General features: G+C 38.3%; 2 protein-coding genes and 2 long non-coding RNA genes across 7 annotated transcripts in view; 2 read left to right on the forward strand and 2 right to left on the reverse strand.

The window, feature by feature from the left end:
- The window catches only part of LOC139969995 (uncharacterized), a 958,452-nt gene that overhangs the window by 851,456 nt on the left and 81,830 nt on the right, over nt 1–25,166 (forward strand). The window lies entirely within an intron of this gene.
- Nucleotides 1–25,166, reverse strand: part of LOC139969972 (uncharacterized) — a 290,887-nt gene that overhangs the window by 167,266 nt on the left and 98,455 nt on the right. The window lies entirely within an intron of this gene.
- Nucleotides 5,303–13,951, reverse strand: LOC139970300 (uncharacterized). The gene is made up of 4 exons (XR_011794086.1): nt 13,335–13,951; nt 9,719–9,893; nt 7,806–7,901; nt 5,303–6,629 (listed from the first exon to the last, which is right to left on the reverse strand). It is a non-coding gene; the product is annotated as an uncharacterized lncRNA (long non-coding RNA).
- On the forward strand, nt 14,554–18,542 carry LOC139970301 (uncharacterized). The gene is made up of 3 exons (XR_011794088.1): nt 14,554–15,093; nt 16,059–16,273; nt 18,201–18,542. It is a non-coding gene; the product is annotated as an uncharacterized lncRNA (long non-coding RNA).

Genomic DNA, 25,166 nt, shown 5'->3' on the forward strand with positions numbered 1-25,166 from the left:
ATGTAATATATTTGTTTAGTAGTCGAATGAGAACCTTATTTATAATACATCAACAAAAACGTATGTTCCTCAGACGTCTTCTGCGGTGCCAGCAGTTATTTATACAACATTTAACGACATTTTAACTACATAAAATTATTAACATTTACTAATTGGATATTAACAAGCGGGAGGTTAATGTCCCATTGATAATTTTATTCTACCTGTTTTTTTTAAAGAGGCCATGACACGAAAAATCCAACTCATCGAGAGTAACTTCCTCTGAATCTATGAGAAAATCTATGTTCAAAACTATCCTCAACACCTTGAAAACCTCAAGGACTAATTAGTAATTAACGTTTTAATATTCGCATCCGAAAATAGATATCTGAGAATGCGATTTCACAACAAGACAATGATGACGTCATGTTAGGAACACACGTGCAAAGCCCAGGCATGTATCGGATGCGCGACGATCATACCGTTCCATATACACGCACATTTACACTGAGAGAACAACCACTGTATTACGCTATATCGTTAGAAATTTCAAGTTTGTTTTACAACTGTTGTAAACTATCCGAGAGAAATGCCGGTCCGTTGTGTTGTTGGGGGCTGCATAAATATCATTACCCATGCAATTAGCCTTCATCCATGGCTGAAGGACGAAAAAAACACGGCGATTATGACCAAGTTAGTGCACAACACCAGCGCCGATTTCACTTGGCCTAGCCAGTATGCAGCTCCGAATGAAGCGAACACTTCACGGAAGCATACTACGATCCCTCCTTTTTGTTATGAAATAAAACAAATGGACTTTAACGGTTCGACATAAAAGAGTCATTCTTCTGTCAAGTAATCCACAAAAACTACTCTGAAGACCAGATCGGGGAACAGGAAACCTCCAATGGGGCAAGTGGCGATCCTTAGGAGGTAGCGCGCCGAGCACTAGTAGTACTAGTATTAGCGTTACTACACTGAAGTCGCAATAGAAGAAGAGATTTTACTGTATCATCTAAATTAACACCCCCTTCATTGCTCTATTGTATACTAATAAGCTATGAGGTTAGCTTCAGAAGCGATGGGTTACATCTTCTTGTGAACAAATCTCAGTGCCCCAATTTATTTCTGGAATATGCTGGATCAGTTAGTTATAGCAATAATTTCTTATTCCTATTCCAGGAAAACAAATTTTTATGTTGTGGAAGGAGTAGGGGTAATGGGGATGGGTCAAAATAGGTAGGTAAAAAGATTTTATTCCAAAGGGTGTTTAATTAAATCTCAAAGCGATTTATTTTAAAGTCACAGAGCCAAAAATTCACACAACATAGTTCAAGTGTTAAATCATTGAACAAAATTTATTCAGTTCTAGACAGTCATTCTGGACAATCTGAACTAACATTAACAACAATCATTGTATTATATGACATAAAAGTAAAACTGTACTTTCCATAAACATTATCATTCTTAAATTACACTAATGTAATTTGTCACATCAAAGGAGGTTAAAAGAAAACAACTTTTTTGCTTTAAGCCTACAAAACAGTTGCATGTCCATCGCTATCAATCGTTGTTGTGACAAATTAATTAGAATAATCCAGAATCAAATACAATAAAGGGTTATTTAAACCAAGAAACACTGCACGAAGTAACTCACATGCAAAAATGTTACACAAGCACGACGACACGTACAACACTGATGGGCAATGTGAAACACAGCATCACACGCATTAAAACAATCGAAGACCATTAACAGGGTGTACTGCTGAGTTTTTGAAGAAAGACTACAAAACAAACCAACTGCTGCTGAAGAAACAAAGTCTAAACATTCAAGAGTTCTGCTGCCTCCATTGGTCTTTATTATGACTTTCTGTCAAATATCATTGGTGATATGGATATTTTGGCTTCCAGATTAAAGGTACGAATCAAACGTCTGGGAGGTAAATGCCCCTAAAAAGGTCAATGCCCGTTCCCTTATGCACATATTATATGACATCACGGTCACGCAAATACTTGTGTCCAAATGCTTCAAAACATGCCTTTTCTTTCATTGTTGATGTTGGGTCTGGAATATAACCTTTTCATCCTGAATTAAAAGTCTTGAATTTCAATATATCAACACTGAGGGAACCCTGACGGATTGATAATCCAACACAATTGTAGTTTAGAAAAGGTGTTCCTGGAGGAATTTCTCAACCAAGGCTTCCTATACAATGAGTTTTCTCCTGGCAACTTGAATCCAGTGTAATGACCATTGGCTGGAAAATCACTTCTGATCCTTTGGACTGCACATGATGGTAGCACAACCCTGACGTGTCTTGCTAGGAACCCCAAGTATCATTGAACCTGTTGACCGTAGGCTATGTATCTGTACTGCCTGGGAAAAAATTTATGAAAATTCAAAATGTATTAATGTTGGCCATAATGTCCACAATAACAAGCAGGCATACAATGTACAGTTATGGTTACATTTGTTGTGATTTTACACCTTCCGTGTATCATGAAACATTCTTTTGTTTCAGAAAATTGATTTGCAAAACTCCAGGCCAAAGTACTAGCCAAGTAATAATGAGTATGAAATAACACATATGCCTACCTAGCATGGCTGCATAATGCAACTTACATCCCCGAGCCAAACTTTCAGTATGCAACAACCCTACTAGTACTACACACTCTACATATGGGTTGTAAGTTACCGTAACACAACGCACAATACGGTTTAGGGTGTTCCGCGAATTCCAACAACACATGCACAAAATGGACTGGATTTTGTTTTTAAATGCTTCGTTAATAAATTCTTACCACGTTGTATGTTCCTTGCAATGGTTTCGAACGGATTTCTTCTTCGATATGTTGTGGAGCTTCAATTTCGGCTCGTTTAACAGGCTCGAACTGATACGGTTCTAACACCTCCGCTCCACCCTCAACGTTCGGTTCAATATTGGAATGATCATCGCCTTCACTCTCTGCTTCGAATATGAGAAAGGGCACTCTAATTATAGCCCAATTTCACTGCCTAGTGAAGAACCATTATCACTTTGAACTTCGGTTGCCGCAATTGGTTCTGGATCCGCCATTTCACAGGAAATTTTGATTTGATATCGCACTTGTGATCGGTGTTTTGTTTAGTAACTACTAGTGGTATGTGTACTTGTCTACTGTGTACGTGAATGGTATATTCGGAGGATCGTAAATGTGTTCAAAACGTGACGTCACATGACGTCATGCGAATCGGAAAATTTTCGAGTAAACAAAGTTTCAAACGCCGAAAAGGGTAAATTCATTCTCAATTTTCGACTTGAAAAATCAAGTTTTAAACTAGCAGAATGGTTGATACATGTTCTAGAGAACATTCTTTGATGGATCCCAAAAATATAGGACTTTGAAATTTTCGTGTCATGGCCACTTTAATTATATTGACAAACGATACAGACTCTACGATGTTAGTTATAGCGACCTTTTGAGAAATAACGATAATAAATGTGCCATGTGGTTAGGAGGGGGTGGGGGGTGGGGGCTGATCGAGTCGTGAACCTGCTTGTTAGCAGAATAATTCCGGAATAAACAAACATAAACAGTATTTTAATAAATGCAGTTAACGTAAGAAAAGACAAGCAAATTATTTTCAGAATGAAAGCATTTCTGAAAAAAGGCCAAACTAAGAGGAGGTGAAGCTGACTTTACTGTGAAGCTGCACCGAGCATGGCAATACCACCCTCCTGGGAGAAACTAAGATAATATACAAATATAATATATTGTATAAGAATACATAGTATAGTAGATTTATTAATGCAATTTGACACAAGGACGTATATTAAATGAGTGTGAACTGTGTCAAAACTCAATAACATCAATGTCAGATTATATATAGTGAATTCCCAAAACAATATCAGGAATATTGCCCGAATTTCCACGTCAATAACTTGCTTGGGTCTGTTATCCATCACCCCCCCCCCCCCCCCCCCTTGCATACTTCGCCTATGAATATTTCTCAATCGGGCGGTACCATCCTCTTCCGTTAGAGCAACATAAATGTAACATGTCACGAAAATTACATCAGGCATTAATAAATTAGACAAGATTAAAGCAAGAAGCGGACATATGATTGTGTTCACACATATTTCTTGGGTTTATACCGAGTTGTGTACTATCATGTGTAACATATATGACTTCAGAACCTGACACCAGCGACGTAAATAATATACTCACTGATTGGGCAATTGCTCTCCCAGTAAATCCTTGTGCCCGCACTGAAAAAATAAACTAGTCAATATTGCCACGGACTAACGTTAAATTAGTCTGTAACGTTAGTTAATGCACACGGACTAGCAAAAATCTTCGTTTCATCGCTGCTTCTTAGTCAGTTTACACTGACTAAGGAAAATATAATCGCAGCTTGGTCGGTGGCGACGGACTAAGGTATTTTAACCCATGGACTAAGAACGATACGGACACCCGATTTACGCCATAATCGTAGCTTAGTCGGTGTCGACGGACTAATGTATTTTAACCCAATTCGATTCACTTCAATTTGGAAACCGAGAGGCAACGGCAGCTTGCTGGACTTGGCATAGTTTCATACGATCACTCTAAGCAACTTTCAACCGTAAATCATCCAAGAAGGTCTTTAGAAGAATGGAGGTATTAACTGCCATCATCGGCCTACCTGTTATTCCTTTAACTTGAAGGTAAAATTAAAGTTAATTGTTAGGCCACTGGCACTACACTCTAAGAAAATATGGTTCCACATAGAACCAAAACTGGTTCTTGGACTTGTCCCGTATGCAGAACCTTCAATGGTTCTTAACGAGAACCCTTTTCATGATGGTTCTAATAAGAACCCTACGAAATGGTTCTCGAAAGAACCATAAAAGGTTCTTTCATTTTGTCCCGTATGCAGAACCCCTAAGGTTCTATCAAGAACTTTTATGACTAAGGTTCTTTTGAGAACCCCTTTGAATGGTTCTCGAAAGAACCATAAAAGGTTCTTTCATTTTGTCCCGTATGCAGAACCCCTAAGGTTCTATCAAGAACTTTTATGACTAAGGTTCTTTTGAGAACCCCTTTGAAATGGTTCTCACCAGAACCATAAAAGGTTCTTTCAATTTGTAGCTGTGTGCAGAACCCTTAAGGTTCTACCGAGAACCTTTTCAAATATGGTTCCCAGGGGAACCCCTTTGAAATGGTTCTCAAAAGTTCTTTGGAAGGTTCTTACTTTTTACTGTTCACAGAAGCCATGAAGACCAGAAAATAGTATTAAGTTGCAGCTATTGTGAGATGTGTACAATTTTTGCTTAAAAATAATGTCAGAAGTCTGATGATGTTCTGTCAACTTGCAAATAACTTTATTCACTTTAAAATTCAGCAAACCACGAAACAAACAAATCTTGTCAATTATCTATTGCATGAAATATCAATTAGATTCAAAATGCTGAAATACAATAAAAAGACATTACCTTTCGTCATATCACAACAGCTTTGTGATTTACATCCAAAAATTGTAGAATGAGCTGATATACAATGTGGAATTATTCAATCACTTAACAGTTCTCTGAGGAATGCAATGTTGGGATTAGGCCAAATGCTGTATGCTTTGTACATGCACAATCATGAAATACAAACTAAAGAATAACTCAATAACAACTGCACTACACCACAAGATATTCAAACATGCAAGTGCATGTAAGTGAAATTAATCAGGTGAAACAATGTGTTCTCAAAGACTTCTCCTACATTTACTATAAGCTGTGTAGTGGTCATTTACTCATCCCTGCTAATTCGACTAGTATACTGCGATTCAGTGTGATATTACAATCCCACCTACAATTTTTGTGAACCAACACTGAAAGCTTTGATGTATGTTGTTCTGGCTTATCTTGTAGCAGTTACCTTATACCTCAATGGAATGTACATATTTCCAGCACTCCTATATGGTATCCAGAGCATGATAATAATTCTCTTCACCTGGTGAAAAGGTTAACCACTCAGTGGTTCTTCTGACTTTATAGGCAATGTAATGTTCTACAAATGTTTCTGCCATCATTATGCAGCTGCATATAAGCCACATATTACAAGAATATAAGATATACTTGACTTCAACAAATAAATGGGATTTCTTCTTCATGAAGCAACTCAACCACAAAGCAATCATTATGTTCCTCAGCTTCAGGTTCTTGTGAATGCCGAGCATTGTGGCAACGACGGATATGTTTTCTGTAAGATCCCATTTTGCGATATTGGGTTGATGTGCATGAGCTATTTCGAGGTGTCGACAAAGCTTCTGCAGTGAGAAAAAATGCCATTGACGAGTACCCCTGCAAAAGTCACAGTCATATGGAATATGCATTGTGCTGTGGAAATTTGATTCATATCAATGCAGAAAGCAGTCGCAGTATTGGAGTTGGTATTTTTGGCCCCTCATCTTCTTTCTTGATACTCATCATGTAACGTTGTAGGAATCCCAGAGTGTTGGCTGCCTCTGGGGGGTACTCGATCCCATGCGCATAGTACACGGCCATCAAGAGTATTACTCCATACCAGATGCTGGAAATCCCTTGACAGACTTGTCATCCTTCGGCCCATACAGAGATGGCATCAGGTTTGATGGTACTACACTGTAGCACTTAAACTGGTGATGGTGACACTATCTCCTGAAAAAGGAAATGATAGATAACAATTAGAGTACATTGACATATGGTTGACCACAAAAATTCCATTGTTAACTCTGGGACTGTCTTATGTGTCAGAGTTATGGTGGTACTATTTTTTTTCAATAGCTGCAGGCAATTTTGTGCCAAACATATTGTGAACATTTTGCAGGTATCGGCACTCGGCAGAGTTAGTAAAAAAAAACAATATACAAGTGAAAACCAAGCGGCTGATTCACATCTAAAGGCAGGACTGTTTGGGATTTTGAACGCAACTGCACGGTTAAAGTGAACATTGACACTGTCAATGTGTATTTTCTAATGGTAGTGATTACATTTCCCCATATACTGTGTTTTTCCCCTTTTCTGTTCAAATTCCAGTGTCTACACTGTATGTATTACAAGGGTAGAGCACATTGTTAGTAACGGCGGCCTCCGTGTGAGAAGTCAGACCATAGATCGGGGTCCAGACCTCTGAAGGGGGGGGGGGTTTCACTTCGCATACCCGATCACAGGATACTCCCTGACTGCCGGGCTGTTGGGTGCTCAGTGATTGCACTCTTCTGCTATCTCTAGAACACAGGGAGTCTGACCATGGGTGTTCCAGGAATGCATTCGCTACCAGCTCCCAGAGCGGGTACTCAAGCTATACTGTATAATCATTGATCATTGTCAGGTCCTTTAGTTGGCTGGCGTCAAGCCTCACAATGCCAGATGCAGCCCTCCTTGGCATCCTGAAAATACGAGCCTTATACTTACAATAGACAATCTTTGATCACTCCTGAAGAACTGAGAGTTCCAAAATGACATAATCAATTGAATACAGGCACACCTTAAATGTTAAACAGCAGCAACAACCTATCTGCTCCTGGACAAATGGTCATTTTCACAGTAAATGGTGTAACTTTGCATTTTAAGACCTTTTGTCAGTAGTGGCCTCATGAAGCGACACAATTCAAGGACACTTTGCCACATGATAGCTTGTCAGGACATTCACAACTATTTTCATACTTTATGATGTAGTTTAAGCTTCATAAGTAGTTTTCCCCGATAATTAAGATATTTATGTACATGATTCTGGTGGAAATGTTCATGACAAATCATGTTGAAACTTTGGTGTCAGGGTGCGTCAATTTACACCCTTTACTGTGAAAATGACCATATACAAGAGGAACTTACCTTCTTGTCCGAAACATGCAAGAACCCAGGCTTCTCGTCGAAGATGTACGGTAGAGCCATCAGAGCGACAGAATACTCCAGGTCTGCCAATAAAACCTAAGATTGGAGAATAAAGTTCTGTATCACTACATTTTCAAGTGTTACAAGGCAGCAGTCATAATCAGACAATGAGCAATGTTGTGAGAGGTTACTACCACCATGGTACAATGTATGTATGTGTCTTTGCATTGCGGTAACTGATGGAGAAATACAGAGAAGGTCAAAGACAGCTGCAGCGTATCTTCATAGATCTGGAGAGTGCCCCAAAGCGAAGTATTGAAATGCCCAAAAGAGAAAGAAGTACATCCGGCTGATAAAGGATCTGTACGAGGGCAACCTGACCCAGGAGAATGTACCGCGAGAACCATAGATGCATCTGCCGTCACTGTCGGAGTCCACCGAGGCTCAACGTTAAAGACCGCATAACATGGCCATTCCATTATGTGTGCAAACAGAGTAGCTTTTTCCCTTTCCAACGGTACCATTTTTAAGCAAATGGGAGGTAACGTTGTTGAGAAAATTGATTTCAAACTGTGAATATCCCAGAGATGTCATTCCCAAAATAGAGCCAACAAATTCATAATTATGAGGCTTTGACGTCACCGAATGAACCAAATGAACACCAAATCTATACCCCCCCCCCCTGTGCTATTCCAACGGGGAAATGAATCAGTATCATTCGTCACTGAAATCATGAGATAGGGGGCATGAAGTCAAGATTCTCTATGAACCCTGTCCCCAATAACCATATTCTGTTGTCGGTAGTTCCAACTGCTGTGAAACCCACGATGAAGAGAAACAACATTATACTTGTGATTTTATCGGCTACACTTTTTATTTCTGGCTAGTAACTGGGATTTCCATGTTAAAGATCCTTGCTGACTTTGCTCTGGACCGGCAAAAAACGAAGTTGCTTGTATGTGAATTTCACCCACCCCATTTCGAATCCTCATGAGCCAAGGATTCTAAACAACCCAATCATCACCACTCTCTGTCCCATATGCCTGAGATAATTTATCATAACTCGGACTGGAAGTTTATTTGTCGGCCCGACAAATAGCCTTTGAACAGTGATTTATTTTACATGAGCAGTTAGCACAAATATCCCCACGTTGGAGTAACATTGTAATTGACATTGTAATTGACGGGTTAATTGGGGTCAACTCATAGCATGCAAAATCGATCAGTTCAACATACAGAGAGCAGGCAGCAGTTCCTCTAAACTTTTTCCTCAACAACGACAGGGTTGTCGTTCGTGATTTGCACACACACTGTACATATGGAGTACTATGCCTATGTAGTATGTACTGTACAGTCAGTGTACAGTACGACAGTATGATATACGTAGGCATACTGTCAGTGTCAAATGCTGGTCGACTGCAGCTTAGCCTCTTTCTAATTACTTGTTGAATAGCAGATATCCAGTGTCTCAGAACCAACAAGTACAGACACCTTTTCATCCCTTATGCAATAACAGACCACTAGTACCGCCAAAAAGTAACTAGACAAATTTGAATGCAAAGAGGGCAATGATTGCACTGTGAGTACACTCTCCCTGCAATCCTAATTTCCTAACAATATTCCCCTTTCGATCAAAATTGTTTAGCTGCTCCTACACCCCAGTAAAGTTGCTCTGCTCACACCTTATGCTCACTTGTTCACCTAATTTCCCCGTTCTCTGTCTACAATAGAACAGAGTACATGGGAGTTTGATTGCAATTGTCTAGTTACTTTCAGGCAGTACGGTTTTTTGGACCAGTTTCTACCTAAATATCTTTATGGGTTCTCGCTTACCCTCCTGTAACTCCCGCCCATCATTTTCCACTCTGATCGACTTACTAGTAATTGTAAGGTAAAATTATGTGATAACATACACTTCTTGTCCTCTTCAAGAAGGACTTCCTCCTCCTACCGGTAGGCACGCATCAGCTCTTTTGCTTTGGTCTTCTTGGAACTGTTCTGGATTATCTTTGGTGCATATTTTTCTAAAGCAGTCTTCATTTCAACAACAACGTTCCTCCCTGTCAGCATTTCTAACTCATTGCAAAGCTGTATATGAAGATAAAAGTGAAATATATACCAAAATTAGACATGATTTGTTGAAAAGGCAGCCCATTGGACTCCCTCCAAGCCACACTGAAAAGGAATATCCACCTGACTGATTAATTAGAGATCAGTTTTCTACTCTGCTAAGGGGTCGCAGGGTTGTGTCAGAAGTCCAACTTGAAGCTCCCTCAGCAGGTCATTTGCAGAGCTGGGATGCACAGTGAAAGTCCTATTTATACTTCACTTCCTTAAATGGCGACGCAACGGCAAAATACGCCTATATCATAAACCTACTATAATATTTGTATATGAAGTACGCATATATACTAACTGCTATGATAAAGATTCGCTAAACTGATACCATGCACGGGAAAGCTCGTCTATGGTGGCACGCGCGTGAGTGGTATAAAATTGGCTAGCGAAGAAATAGATAAAACTTGGGGCTAAACTAATTCTGAGCTCAGAATACAGTAACACAATGGTGATATAGCCGGCAAATGTACGCTTAAACGCCTTTGAAATACTTCTAATGAAGCCTAATTTTAATACTATATCAAATGCTAGGGAGTTCGTATCTTAGTGACAAAATTTTACATGAATATACTTGCCCACGGCACTGATTGGAGAGAATGCTATGAGCGTGTGTTTGTTTATATACCGTGAAGTTAGTTCAAATGTAGAGGACCATTCCATTATTGCGAACCGCTCCATTGACCTGGGCGCCCCCAAATCAATGTAGGTAGAAATGTGATTCACTATAGCCTAAGTATAATTAAAACTATAATCAGCCTTTATTTCATGTCTTTGTTTCCAATTACTGTGCAGTTATCAATTCCCATTATGGACAGGTTATTTCCAGACCTGATCGATCATTATTGGTGGAATAATTAGTGGAATAAATTGGTGGAATAATAATAATTAATAACAATCATAATAAATAATGATAATAATAATTAGTAGAATAAATAGTGAGGAATGTTTGTTTTTCGGCACTCTGAGTATTTTTTTATGAAATTAAAAATGTTGTTTTATTTCCATGGAGGGAATAACCAAAATATACTAGGTTGGGGTTATTTACAGCTTTATTAAGCAGCTGCAAAATGAGGTGGGCAAAAAATTATGTCGATGGTCTCTGTTCTGTGCTATGAGCATACAAAGGTCTGATTAGCCCAAGGGGTTAGTTGTAACATTTACTGCCGGGAATAGTTGGAACATGCACGCAAATTTGGTCATATTTGCCTATAATCATAAAAACATGCCAAAAACACTTAAAACTTAGACTGCAAGGCCAGCAGATGTTAAAATATTCTCATTCACCAATGTTGTCTAATTTCAATGGGCTGGGATGGAAAATGTCTCCAGAATTTTGGTAGCAAAGTTATATTCTCATTTACTTCCATATAGTGAGTCTGGCTTTAATATCATTTGATATATTATAATAGGCATATACCAAGGTATCAATGTGTATAGTTGTGATAAGTTCTCATTTATTTCTTTTGAGCAAGAATCCATCTTTCAACTAACCCACCACCCGTTCCAACTAACCCCATAGGTGGGGTTAGTTGGAACGCCTATCACCGACACCTCACTGGATTATCTCCTGAAATATCAACAAGAGTAGTGGTTTCATGGGCTTCATTTGTGACACACAGCACACACCCTCTCACTGGATTATCTCCTGAACTATCAACAATTGTAGCAGTTTTATGGACTGCCTATCCTAACAGGATAGGGCAGTGTTTGCTGAATTGATGTTGTTTCTGAAAATAGAGATTTTTGTGAAAAATGTTCCAACTAACGCCGCTCTTCCCACATACCCTATTCCAATACGAAGCAAACTTGCTAAATTGGGGAAGAAGAATAACACATCAGTGGTGATCCCTGGAATGTTTTATCCATTTTGGATAGCCTACTGTAGGCCTACGTCTTCCTTTATTTTTTAGCTTGATTGTTTGTTAGCCTAGGTGGTCAACACATGGTCACGTACACCAATAAGCCTTATTCCAGATGACGTATATTGACGCGATCGCAATGCATTGTGGTATAAATTATGCCAAATTGTGGCCAGAAACATTTTGATTTAATTTTTCCTCAATTTTCTGCGTGTTAGTGATGCATTCATTCTTCATGAGCTCATCATAATGTATTCTTTTTATTATTCTATGGTTTCAATCTGTTGGTTGGTCAAAAACATATTTTATGGATATTTTAAGGTTGACTAAAGTTGGAATGTTGTCTAAAAACTGACGTTTGCCCGTGTTTGAAGCACCCTCAGTAGCCTATATCTGGAATAAGGCTTAGGCTAGGACTATATAACAAGGTATCCGAATACTGCCGGTGCCCGAATACTGGGGACCTAACAATACGTTCCAATATTACCATAGCAACGTGTTCTAAAAGCGCTATGAACGAATAACAACTTAGCTACTTATTTTCAACCATAATATATGCAAAACAGGCTGGTTTTTCATCATCTTGACCAAATAAATCTAGATTTTGTATGATAATTCGAAATTTTCATTTCCAAGAAATTTTCGAATGGAATTGTTGTAAATTTACTCCAAGTTCTGCCTCATTCTTAGTCTTTTTTGCCGAGTACACTGCATCTGCTTAATCAGGTGTAAGCTAAGTTTGTTATTTAGGCCCCCCTCCCCCGTAACCCTAAAATTCCGGTAAAAACGCTTATTTTTTTAAAGGATATTACCGTATCAATACTGTAGTGTAGGTATAGCCTAGGTACTGTGTGCCTGTTCACAACCGCTTGTTCCATTAAGAACAGTAAACGGGTCTTTTTAGCAAACGTTAACTTGGAAGTTGGACAGAATTGTCTTTTTAATAGCTCCATATTTTACAATTTCGACCATAAAGATTCATATCAGGATTGTGAGTTTGTGTATCAGATGCTAAAGGTTCGGTACAGACATCATCTGAATTTTTTTAAGGGATTTTGAAGAAATTTGTGCTGAAAAAGCTTAGGGGGCCTAGGTGCGCACTATACAGGCATCCCAATTCCCATGCTATAGTATAGGCTAGCCTAGGCCTACTCCATCGTATGTGGCTGAAACCCGGTTGAGCTGTGGCAGAGACAGCAAGGTTCTAGTGCTCTTTGAGACTATTATAATGTTATCGTGATTAATTAATTAAATGTCCGGTCTTCCTACAAATATGGCCTAGGCTAGGCCTATAGCCCTACAGAATTCTGTTGACTATAGAATGGGCCTAACGTTAGGCTATGCCCATACAATTATAAAGTAGGCCTAGTATACGTAGGCTAGCCGAAGCCGAATATTATTTGCTCAATGGACATTAATGTCGATGAAGGAATCGTTTGGTATTCACGTCTATTCACCAAGGGTCGACCCGATAACTTATTAGCAGGTCTTGCGCTGGAGTTGAATTTAATTTTCGGTCTACATGTTTCTAAATTAAAACTGAAAAACTCACCGCACCGGGGCTTCAACTTCTACTCGAACATGATCGACGGTACGTGACACAAGAACTGCACGCAATATACATATAATGATGTACGTAGGTAGCACGTAGGTAACATACACAGTGCATATTATGTACGTAAAGGTGGCGAACTTCGGTGCACTCACTATACTATTACATGTAACATGTACGTTTGGTCAGACGGAACTTTGGAGCCCGCGAAAAGTGGTCGAAATTATTACGCAAATTCCACTCAATGCGTTGTATTCAAATAAACGATTTTGTTCACAAGTCAAAACAAATTCCATGGTAAAGTGAGAAAATGAGATTATTAACACTTCTATACACTTTATTATTCCCTTAAAATTACATTTCCCGATGAAAATTGCCGAACTTGTTTATTCATAGATCATGTACACACTTGTGATAAGTACGATTAGAACCCCTATTCGTGCAATTAGGGGTTCTTTGTGGAACCATCTTGTACCCAGAACCTTTTCTGTGTGGGTATGGAACCAAGTAGAAATCAATCAAGAACCTTTATGGGTTCTACAAGGGCACATGGTTCTGACGAGAACCATTCTTCATTTCGAGAACCCCCTCTAGAACCCTTTTTTCTTAGAGTGTAGTACTGTATTATGGTAAGTGTAACGCTAACGTTGTCACGCTGGCGTTTCGCAATACACAAGTGCAATGACAGTGAGTAGCCTATAGGCTTCTACTGGGTACTGCAGTGCATTCTCAACACTAAAGTGTGCATTCTAAACACCAATTAACAATGTGTTATGTGTGTATTGGGCTAGATTGAACAGTGGCACATAATCTTCTAATTTATTCCCAAACAAATGCTGGAACTATAAGTCTCGATAGTTTATTTGAAGTCTACACTCATTTGGTAAAGATTTCCTGTAATTTCCCATGTGAATCTAAATGGGTAGGCTTTGTGATATTGAATAAGCAAGGCTAGACCTTCAAACGTACAGTCACAGTAGGCTGAACAAATTATGTTGGCTAGTCAACGGTATTATATGTTGCGAGCAGTCAGGATGCACGCTTCAGTTCTATTTAACCTTTTCATTTATCATTTTTTAGTATTTAATATCCGGTCACGCCCAGGAAACAATTGCGACATTCCTTCACGGTCGACTTGTTTACTGTAAGAAGTATTAACCGTTTTTTCTCAGGAAAGCTTGATAGTCTGAAGTTATTATAACATCAGGGATGTAAGTCTTCCGTATTTTTACGGTAATCCGGTTTTTTTTTTAATTCCAATAAAGTTCCACACAATTGTACAAATATCAAAGACACAACGCGGCAAAAATGCCTGGCCCGTTGCAGCAAGCTAACTTCAATTTTCACTCATCGATCAAGCAAAATACCATTTCCTGTTACACATCGCATTGCACTGTACAACATTGTGTGTGCCATGTGAACATCGTTGCGTACGTGCGAACTTCAAATCGCCATAGCTCATTTCTGTCGTTGAAAAACCTTGCCTAATTCACGTTGATTCGTAACTGCTGGTGCTCGACATAAGTTTCGGAATTAACGCTTGTGATATTTGTGAGCGGCTAAATCTACGGGATACGCATATGATAGTCGATATTCGTGATCGCTTTCAAATGTGAGACTGTTTTTTATTCCGGATTTCGCTGCGACGTATTCGTTACTTGGAGCTAGCCTAACATAACGATAGTGTGTAAGTAGTCAGAACAAGGGGTAGGATGTGTTAGCGCTAATACTTTTGAGCTAGCCAACATAACGATAGTGCGTAAGTATTCAGAGCTACTGTAGGAGTAGGATGTGTTAGGACGGCATTCCCCCGGTTTCTCCGAATAGTTTTCCGGGGTTTTTTTTTGGCTGCACTTACATCCCTGTAACATGTGCTTTTAGTATACTGCCAAAAGAGTAAGTTGTTGTATTTGTATTGATATTTTATGTAGAAGTAACGGAAAATTTAGTATGTTTAGTTTGGTCTAATTGCACGTTTTTTTTCTGTCCAATGTAGTGCAGGGTTCACTTGCACGAATTCAAATTATTCTGTTTATGTATATGTATATGCATCGATTCGTAGATTATGATGTTTTTTGACATTTATTTGTAATTCAAGCATATCTGTTTAGTAGCAAAGTTTAAAGGTTAAGATTAATTAGTTTTTTCTTTTTGATCCTAGATTGAATGAAACTCATTGACGTAAATAATAGATCAGATGATACAGTTTAACGCAGTTGCTAAAACTCTGGGTATTCTCTAGTCTTCGCCGGTCCATTATATACTTTAGTACTACTAGTAAGACTAAATCAAACGACCGAAAGACAAACTTAGTGTAACAAAGTACTGATTCTCCTCTAGCCTAGGTCTAAACAGGCTTGTCCTCTAGCCTAGGTCTAAACAGGCTTGTTATGTGAGCAAGCAAAATAACAACTGAAAACGATTAGGCCTATAAATAAGTTGGCTCAGTGCATTTCTGTTTCTAAAATTTTATATTTTTAAATATCATAAAAACAAACAAAGATTTAGCCCATGTTTTATTATCTCTGTATTCTGGGCATTTGATTCTGGTTGCAATGGTGATGACACTCTCGTTCAAATTTTCAGCTTTATACAGTCTGCTTCAAACTTTGGGATTGTTTTTTGAGACTATAGTGGAAGCAAATCTCATATTAACTTTGTAGTGACAACTTTATTTAATTTTTTTTTTCAAATGATGAATACTTTGCTGTTTCTTTTTTCCAGCAGGAATTGAAAAGCCAAATATCTAAGTCAAGGGTGAGGTTTCCTGTGATGTACGACACCAGTGTGGAGGCAACAACAGAAGAGGAGAACTGTGTTATATATGGCTTAAAGACATGTTTTAAGATGATATATTGGTACCCTTCACAGAACAAAAGAGTTTATCCAAGAGTCCAAAAAGCAAAGGAGCAAGTACCATAGAGAAAAAAGATGGAAGAGTGAGTTTAACTATTGTACCCAACTGTTTAATGATATTAAAGATACTTTTCATAACCTGTTCTAAAAAAAAACAGTCTAGTATATCATTTACGTGCAAGCTTCATAAGTTTGGTCAAATTTTCACCGATCTGTAGAGCGGGAGTCCAGCGGGTTTGGTTAGCTGGGAAGGTAACCAATTGCCTGGTACATCACAATGTTCACAATGCATTCCTGTATATGAAACCTGACGACTGGCAAACCGACTGTGGTGGGTGTGGCTGGGAGAGCAATTTTAAAGTCACCTAATAGCTAACCTAGATCAGCTTTCATGGTAACCACATCAAAGTAAGAACAATGTGTCAGGTATGGCCCCAAGAGCAACAAATGGCCATCGCTAGTAATTATTGGTGGTGGGGTACCCCTGCCAGTGATCAACAATTGACCCCTCACGGCTGACCTAGGTCAGCTCATGAGGTAACCACTTGAAACCTACTGGAAAATGTTGGTTAGGACTTCAGATACAACTGATGGGCATTGCCAGTAATTTTTATTGGTGGGGTACCCCTGCCAGTAGACCCCCAATATGCCCATCCCCTCATTGACCTAGGTGAGCTCATGATTTGACCAGTTGATAACTACTGGAATATGGTATCACTTCATATGTAAGGGATGGGCATTTCCAGTATTTTATATTGGGGGGGGGGTACCCCTGCCAGTAGACCCCCAAAATGCCCATTCCCTCATTGACCTAGGTCAGCTCATGAGATAACCAGTTGAAAAATTACTGGAAAATGATAGGTATCACTTCATATGTAAGGGATGGGCATTTCGAGTCATTTACATTGGTGGGGTAACCCTGCCAGTAGACCCCCAAAATGCCCATCCCCCATTGACCTAGATTAGCTCATGAGGTAACCAGTTGAAAACTACTGTAAAATGATTGGCAGGACTCTATATGTAAGGGATGGGCATTTCCAGTAATTTATATTAGTGGGGTACCCCTGCCAGTAGACCCCTAAAATGCCCCCCCCCCCTCATTGATCTAGGTCAGCTCATGATTTAACCAGTTGAAAACTACTGGAAAATGATTGACAGGATTCTATATGTAAGGGATGGGCGGACTCTGGCAGTGGTGGCCCACCAAATTACCAATATAAACTACTGGAAATGCCCATCCTTACATATGAAGTGATACCTATCATTTTCCTGTAGGTTTCAACTGGTCAAATCATGAGCTCACCTAGGTCAATGAGGGGATGGGCATATTGGGGGTCTACTGGCAGGGGTACCCCACCAATAAAAATTACTGGCAATGCCCATCAGTTGTATCTGAAGTCCTAACCAACATTTTCCAGTAGGTTTCAAGTGGTTACCTCATGAGCTGACCTAGGTCAGTCTTGAGGGGTCAATTGTTGATCACTGGCAGGGGTACCCCACCACCAATAATTACTAGCGATGGCCATTTGTTGCTCTTGGGGCCATACCTGACACATTGTTCTTACTTTGATGTGGTTACCATGAAACCTGATCTAGGTTAGCTATTAGGTGACTTTAAAATTGCTGTCCCAGCCACACCCACCACAGTCGGTTTGCCAGTCGTCTGGTTTCATATTCAGGAATGCACTGTGAACATTGTGATGTACAAGGCAATTGGTTACCTTCCCAGCTAACCAAACCCTCTGGGCTCCCGGTCTATTGGGATCATTATTAACATGATTAACATAATTATTAAGCTTTGAAAAATAACTTGGTGTTATGCTGTGCAAAGCTAATAATTATTTGGTAAAGCTGCTATTCCTGGCTTATAATTTGAGGGACCTAGATTTAAATGTATACCTCCCAATATGTTATAAAATTTTAATGTAAATGTATGTTTATGATAATGTGAGTTATCATGTGCTATATCTGTATCTGTGCTTACACATATATCATATTTTCTGTTCACAGGTCAATAATGGTGCAGATTTTGGCTTCCTGAAGACAAGTGGGAGGCCATTTGTAGTTAAGAGAAACACTCTTTGTTCGTGAAGACTTAACTGGTGTCGATTTGGGGTACCACTTCAAAACGAAAGTCATGAGGAACCCTTGCCCAAGATTCAACTTTGCATTATTGTGCAGTGCTATACTTTTGCGATTCATGTTTGATCCATTAACTTGTCTTAACTTTGTTGGAATAAAATCATATTTTCAGATTTTTGTTTACAGTGATGTCTTCTCTATCTGTCGAAAGTCAGCCTTTGTAGACATCAGAAGTTTTATCAGAAATAAATACTGCCAACGTACACATTATTTGTGTTTCTTCTGCTCTCTTTTCTTTCAGTGATGCTAGTCAGTGAAACTAGTCGGGTTTAATTCTTTCAGTGATTCTAGTCAGTGCAACTAGTCAGTCGATACCGACTAAGAAAGGTTAGTCGGGAGAGGCACCATCCTGACTAATGTAAAACCTGCTATAAACTAGTCGGTGGCTCATATAAATTAGTCGGTAAAGACCGACTAATGTCACCAACCAAGGTAACTGACTAATATACATTTACCGACTAAGAAATTGTTGATCGACTAAGCTGACGGACTAAGATGACCGACTAAGAAATCCAACTGACTAAGGAATAAATTAGTCGGTATAGCAACTGACTAAGGCTATGTTAGTCGGGAGAGGCACCAGATGGACTAACGTTATGTTAGTCGGTGAACCAATTTAAGTTTTCAGTGCGCCCTATTAAATATGTTGCTCACAAGTTTCATTTTCATACCAGAGATATGCATAAGAACAATCAAACCATCTGGGCCTATATCAAGTCGATGAAATACTTCAAGCCACTACGTCAATGTATAACTTTTTCTTACATACTTCATTATCGGTTAATTGTTCAACATACTAAGTCGAAATGTCAGCAGTTTATCCATGTGGTCCTTTCTTTACCCCGTATTACCTAACACTAATCTAATCAGGAAACGTTGGTATTCTGAGATAACATCGGTGATCTGATGAGGTATTAAGGCGATATCATGAGGAATAAGTCGAATTATGAAATACAAAACCAATATGTTAAGGTAATAAGTCGAAATATCTTATTTAACCTTCCCAACTTAAAGTCGAAAGCTAGAGAAAATAGGCGATAGTTTGAAATATAGTAGTGAAAGTTTGAGATTAAAAAAATGCAAATTGGATATTCAATGTGAAAAGATCGACCTGTTATTTCGAAATTTCTACTTCTTAAGTACCAAAATCCTTATCTTCTTAAAAGAATTTAAGACAAGTTTCAGAAAAAATATAATTTATTAAGACACTGTTTTCAATTTGGAAAAGTTGTTGAAATTTCCAGATAAACAGCGACCAATAAACTAGAAAATAGCCACTGGGTGGTAGATAACCAATCAATGACATTTAATGTGAACATTGACAAATTATAATTTAGTGTTATTAGTAATGATTCAAGACATTGCGTAACAGATACGTCATATAATAGTTAAGGCCATTATGTAAAAATATGGTAAGGAAATAAAGCACAATACAAGTAAAAATAGGCTCTCATATAATTATCGAGTGTACGTGATGTATGATATACAGATTAAAAACAAATTGACATCATTGTATGTTAGTTTACATTGTCATATTACATGGATTGTGAGTTTATTCAATTGACATCCATGAGAAAGATGATCATATTTATTGATGACGTAGTGATTGATGGATGACGTCATTGTTAGTTTAAATGGTTCTTGGCAATGTTAACTTATTAAAGTAAACGAATTGATAATTTGTAATACTTTATATATTGTTTACACTTTTTTGGAGTTTTCTTATATTTTCCTTTTCTGTCTTTTTTTTGTGATAATTCATTTAAATTCTGTATAAATATTGGATAATTTTCAACACTATTTCAATAAGTTCCAATTTATGCGTGACAAATATGTACTTTACTGTAAACATGTTATTTGCGGCAATAAAGTATTTTTTGCCCGTAACTGTAAGTTTTATGTTGCATTCGAAAGACTGACATAATTGTCTCCGTGTTAGATTGTACAATCCAGTCACTTTTATTGATGGCGTCAGCTGTTTAAACTGTCATTTCTCAAAACTAAATATATAGAATATTAAAATAAAACCTAGCCTGACAACAGTGGTATTTTAGTGGTTTACAACATTTACAGTTTAGATAGAAACATATATGATTGAAACAGCGACCACTCTTATGAATATCCCACACTTACAACTTACAACCAGTTGGCTACTCTTAAACAATTTTCGAAGCGTTTAGTCCAACACAGATGAATCTGCGTCCCACAAAGTTAACAGCAATGCATTATTGTGCGAACTCTTGAATGTATGTATGTATTTTAGATCCTCGAGCAAGCAGGAACTCGCGAAGAAGCCACCATCGGCTTATCAAAGCCGCAAGCTGACCGAAGTCAGTCTCTTAGATTCAAATTTAACGTCCATGATTATGAATTGTCAGTTGTCAACAACTCTGTAACTGGACGACATTCATTAATCTTGGAGTACTCTTACACTCTTTGTCTAATTTCATAATTTCCGGAGTGATTTAAGTAGATTGCAGTTTCATATATATATTTTAGGGTATGTAGGTATATAGGTACTGTACGTTGTTGTACATGTAAAGGAGTTGCACATTTACCAATTAACGGAGCGTGATAAATTCAACACAAACTGCTGCATTTAGGAAGAATCGTTACTGGTAACGTGTATTTAACAATTTCTGTCTAAATCTCCGTAAGTTAAAAATGTACATTGAATGTTTTTGCAATGTAAATTATGTTTTTCTTTCTTCTTTCAATAACAATATTAAATGCATATTGTGAATCGTTGCGTCCATTGTGACAAGGGCGTAGGAACCGGGGGAGCTGGGGGGGGCGCCAGCCCCCCCCCCAGTGAAAAATGTGGAGGGACGGAAGTATCATTCCGCCCCCCCCCCCCGCTTCGCAAGTCAGAAAACCCCTTTTTCATTTCCAAATGAGAAAAAAAATCTCATTTGGACCACCAAATTGCATCTAAGGCCAGGTGAAAATACAAAATTAACTTTACAAAATGGAGTGGGTGTTTAAGTGTGCTATATTGCACCAAATTGCATCTGAGGCCACCTGGAAATGCAAAAAATTCCAAAGGGGAGGGGGACACCCCCTCCCCTTAGACCCCTCCCCCAGGCCGGCCATCAGTCTTCAGCCCCCCCCCCCCCCACTCAAAAGTACCTTCCTACGCCACTGCATTGTGATACTACGGTCAAGTGTCTTACTGTACGATTACGTTACATTTTTTTCAGTAACATTTAGTCGCATATCCTCGAAGCTTTAAAATAACAGCAAACACTGTACAGCATGTCCCACGAACGCGGTCTTGCTTCAAGCAAGGATAGGTGGAGCTAAAACTGTAACCGCAGATAAGCCCTTCAATTTGAACCCGCGTTTCAACGAGTTAACTCCGGGCATAGCGACAGGCTTGGAAAACCTTGGAAAACGTTCGAACTAGGTTATTGCAATAGAGAATACGAGCAGCGATCGACAGCTATGCAGTGAGTCTTTTTTGCAGGGGGCATATATCATCCAAACAGCGCACAAACGCTATTTTCTACCGGGGCTTTCCCGATACGGCCAACGTTTACCACCTTTGAAAAGTCAATGCACTGGGCAGGGAAATCATTGTTCCTATCTGAAGCGCAATATTTTGAGTGCAATGAGTGGTACGACTTTTCGCGGGGCTTAAGTTAAAAAATCTCTCATAGTTTCCAAAATGAAAAAATAAAATAAAATGGAAAACCTAAATATAATCATATCAATTATATCTAGCAGATATGCCGACTTTGTGTGCGTACAATTGTTCCAACAACTCTGGAAAAAATCTGTTTGCACACTTTACTCAAAAGAAATTTTTAATCCCTAACACAAAATGGTTGGGCTGGGCTCGATGTCCGTACCTATTTATACTGTACCATAGGACTTGACATAGATGTAAAAACTTTTCTTGGCAAGTTGCCAACAAGAAATTCCACTGCAGTGTACTTTGCTAGTATTGCATCAAACAAGTTACGGCGTGTAGACTAAACGCTTTACGGTGGCACATTTCCTGTTATTACTTTCTAATACAGAGTTCGCAGTATTTGAAGTGAACGTATTGGTTTTAGTGTGCTTTTACGAACATTCGCCTCATCGACTAGGCTTTGTAGGTCTAGAACACTCCACCTTTGTTACTAGATCAATTCATGCTGGCTAAATATACATTCATCTCACCTGGTAGGCCTACGCATAACTATTTGAAGAAAAATTATTTTGTACATCTCCTTATGTTCAGATGTAAGATAACGTGGTACAATTATGACTCCAAAGCAGCGTTTATAATTCATTTCTTACACTTTACAAATTGGCGGGAAATTAGTGCTAACCCAAAACGATGGTCGCGGGAAATCTTACAAGTGTAACACCGCAAGGGCGTAGGTACCGGGGGGGGGGGGGGCTGGGGGCACCAGCCCCCCAGTGAAAAATATGGAGGGCGGAAGTATCATTCCGCCTCCCCGCTTCGCAAGTCAGAAAACCCTTTTTTCATTTCCAAATGAGAAAAAAACTCATTTGGAGCACCAAATTGCATCTAAGGCCGGGTGAAAATGCAAAATTATTTACAAAAATGGAGTGGGTGTTGAAGTGTGCTATATTGCACCAAATTGCATCTGAGGCCACCTGGAAATGCAAAAAAAAAATCCAATGGGAGGTGACACCCCCTCCCCTTGGACCCCTCCCCTAGGCCGTCCGTCTATCTTCAGCCCCCCCCCCCCATATATGAATTCAAACTGCGTAGAGGGGAAATATGTGGGTACATTTATTACACATGAATAGTCGTAACCAAAGTAATCGAAACAAATAAATAAGAAAAAATTGCTGAGGTAAAATTCACGGATCAACTTTACAGCAAAAGGATAAACAACGAAGAGTCTTCTGTTCAAACTTTCGTCGTGTTACACAAAAACCACGAAAACACCGATGCACTACTTATATATGACGGCTCAACGATTTTTTTTAAAACATATATAATTTATATTGAATTTCACCGAAAATATTTCATCGATAAAATAGAATCCAGTAACAGTAAGCCTAGCTTAAATTTTTCAGTTTGTACTTTATTTGGCTGACCGTTCTGCCATAGCCTTTCTCTCCCATACGCATACAGATGTCTCAGTACACTGGAGCGTTGCGGCATATCCCATCAAGTTTCGACATATTATTTTCGTCGCACCAGATGCCAAGCAATGCGAATACTTCATCTTCCGACCACATACTTCGCTCTGTCTACTTCTGCGACATATTGTACAGGAAAATATCGAAAATAATAACAATTAATATATAATAATAATAATAATAATAATAATAATAATAATAATAATAATAATAATAATAATAATAATAACAATAACAATAACAATAACAATAACAATAACAATAACAATAACAATAACAATAATAATGATGATGATGATGATGATGATGATGATGATGATGATGATGATGATGATGATGATGATGATGATGATGATGATGATGATGATGATGATGATGATGATGATGATGATGATGATGATGATGATGATGATGATGATGATGATGATGATGATGATGATGATGATGATGATGATGATGATGATGATGATGATGATGATGATGATGATGATGATGATGATGATGATGATGATGATGATGATGATGATGATGATGATGATGATGATCATCATCATCATCATCATCATCATCATCATCATCATCATCATCATAATAATAATAATAATAATAATAATAATAATAATAATAATAATAATAATAATAATAATAATAATAATAATAATAACAATAACAATAACAATAACAATAACAATAACAATAACAATAACAATAACAATAACAATAATAATGATGATGATGATGATGATGATGATGATGATGATGATGATGATGATGATGATGATGATGATGATGATGATGATGATGATGATGATGATGATGATGATGATGATGATGATGATGATGATGATGATGATGATGATGATGATGATGATGATGATGATGATGATGATGATGATGATGATGATGATGATGATGATGATGATGATGATGATGATGATGATGATGATGATGATGATGATGATGATGATGATGATGATGATGATGATGATGATGATGATGATGATGATGATGATGATGATGATGATGATGATGATCATCATCATCATCATCATCATCATCATCATCATCATCATAATAATAATAATAATAATAATAATAATAATAATAATAATAATAATAATAATAATGGCCTTTCCGGTTATCTGGACGTCTTCAAGAAAACAACTCAAACTTTATACTGTATGTATGCGGATATACACGGGCAGCTATACACTGTGTACTACTCAGCAATGCCTTTGAATTCCTTCATTTTCGCTGCATCGGTCCAATGTCGATACAGAAATAAGCAAGCGGCGCAAACCACAACTGAAAAAATCCATCGTATCTTTTAAACCCCAAGGCAATAGTTTATTTACATTGATTAACGTTTACACGGGCTTAGCTGTCCTAACCCCACCTCTCATGAGGGGCTTGATCAAGCTCGGGCTTGCTCCGTTCCCACGTTGCCCTAGCCTCGATAGGTCGATCAAGAGTGAAGCAAGCCCGCGTTCGTGGGAACAGGCCTAAAGGGAACAAGTGTGTTTGGTTGCAAAACTTGTTTATTTGTTCAAGCATACAGAAATATGGAAGATACCAAGAACAATTACAAAATAAAGCAATAATTATTTCCTTAGAAATATATCATATCATAAACAGAAACTACAACGCAATGATTTCTTCCATATTTATCTGTTAGTCGGTGTTTATAGTTATGTAAATATATTCAGTTTTGCTGGCCGGGGGTTGAGTAAT

This window comes from Apostichopus japonicus, chromosome 7 (genome assembly GCF_037975245.1).
Source record: "Apostichopus japonicus isolate 1M-3 chromosome 7, ASM3797524v1, whole genome shotgun sequence".
Lineage (NCBI taxonomy): Eukaryota > Metazoa > Echinodermata > Holothuroidea > Aspidochirotida > Stichopodidae > Apostichopus > Apostichopus japonicus.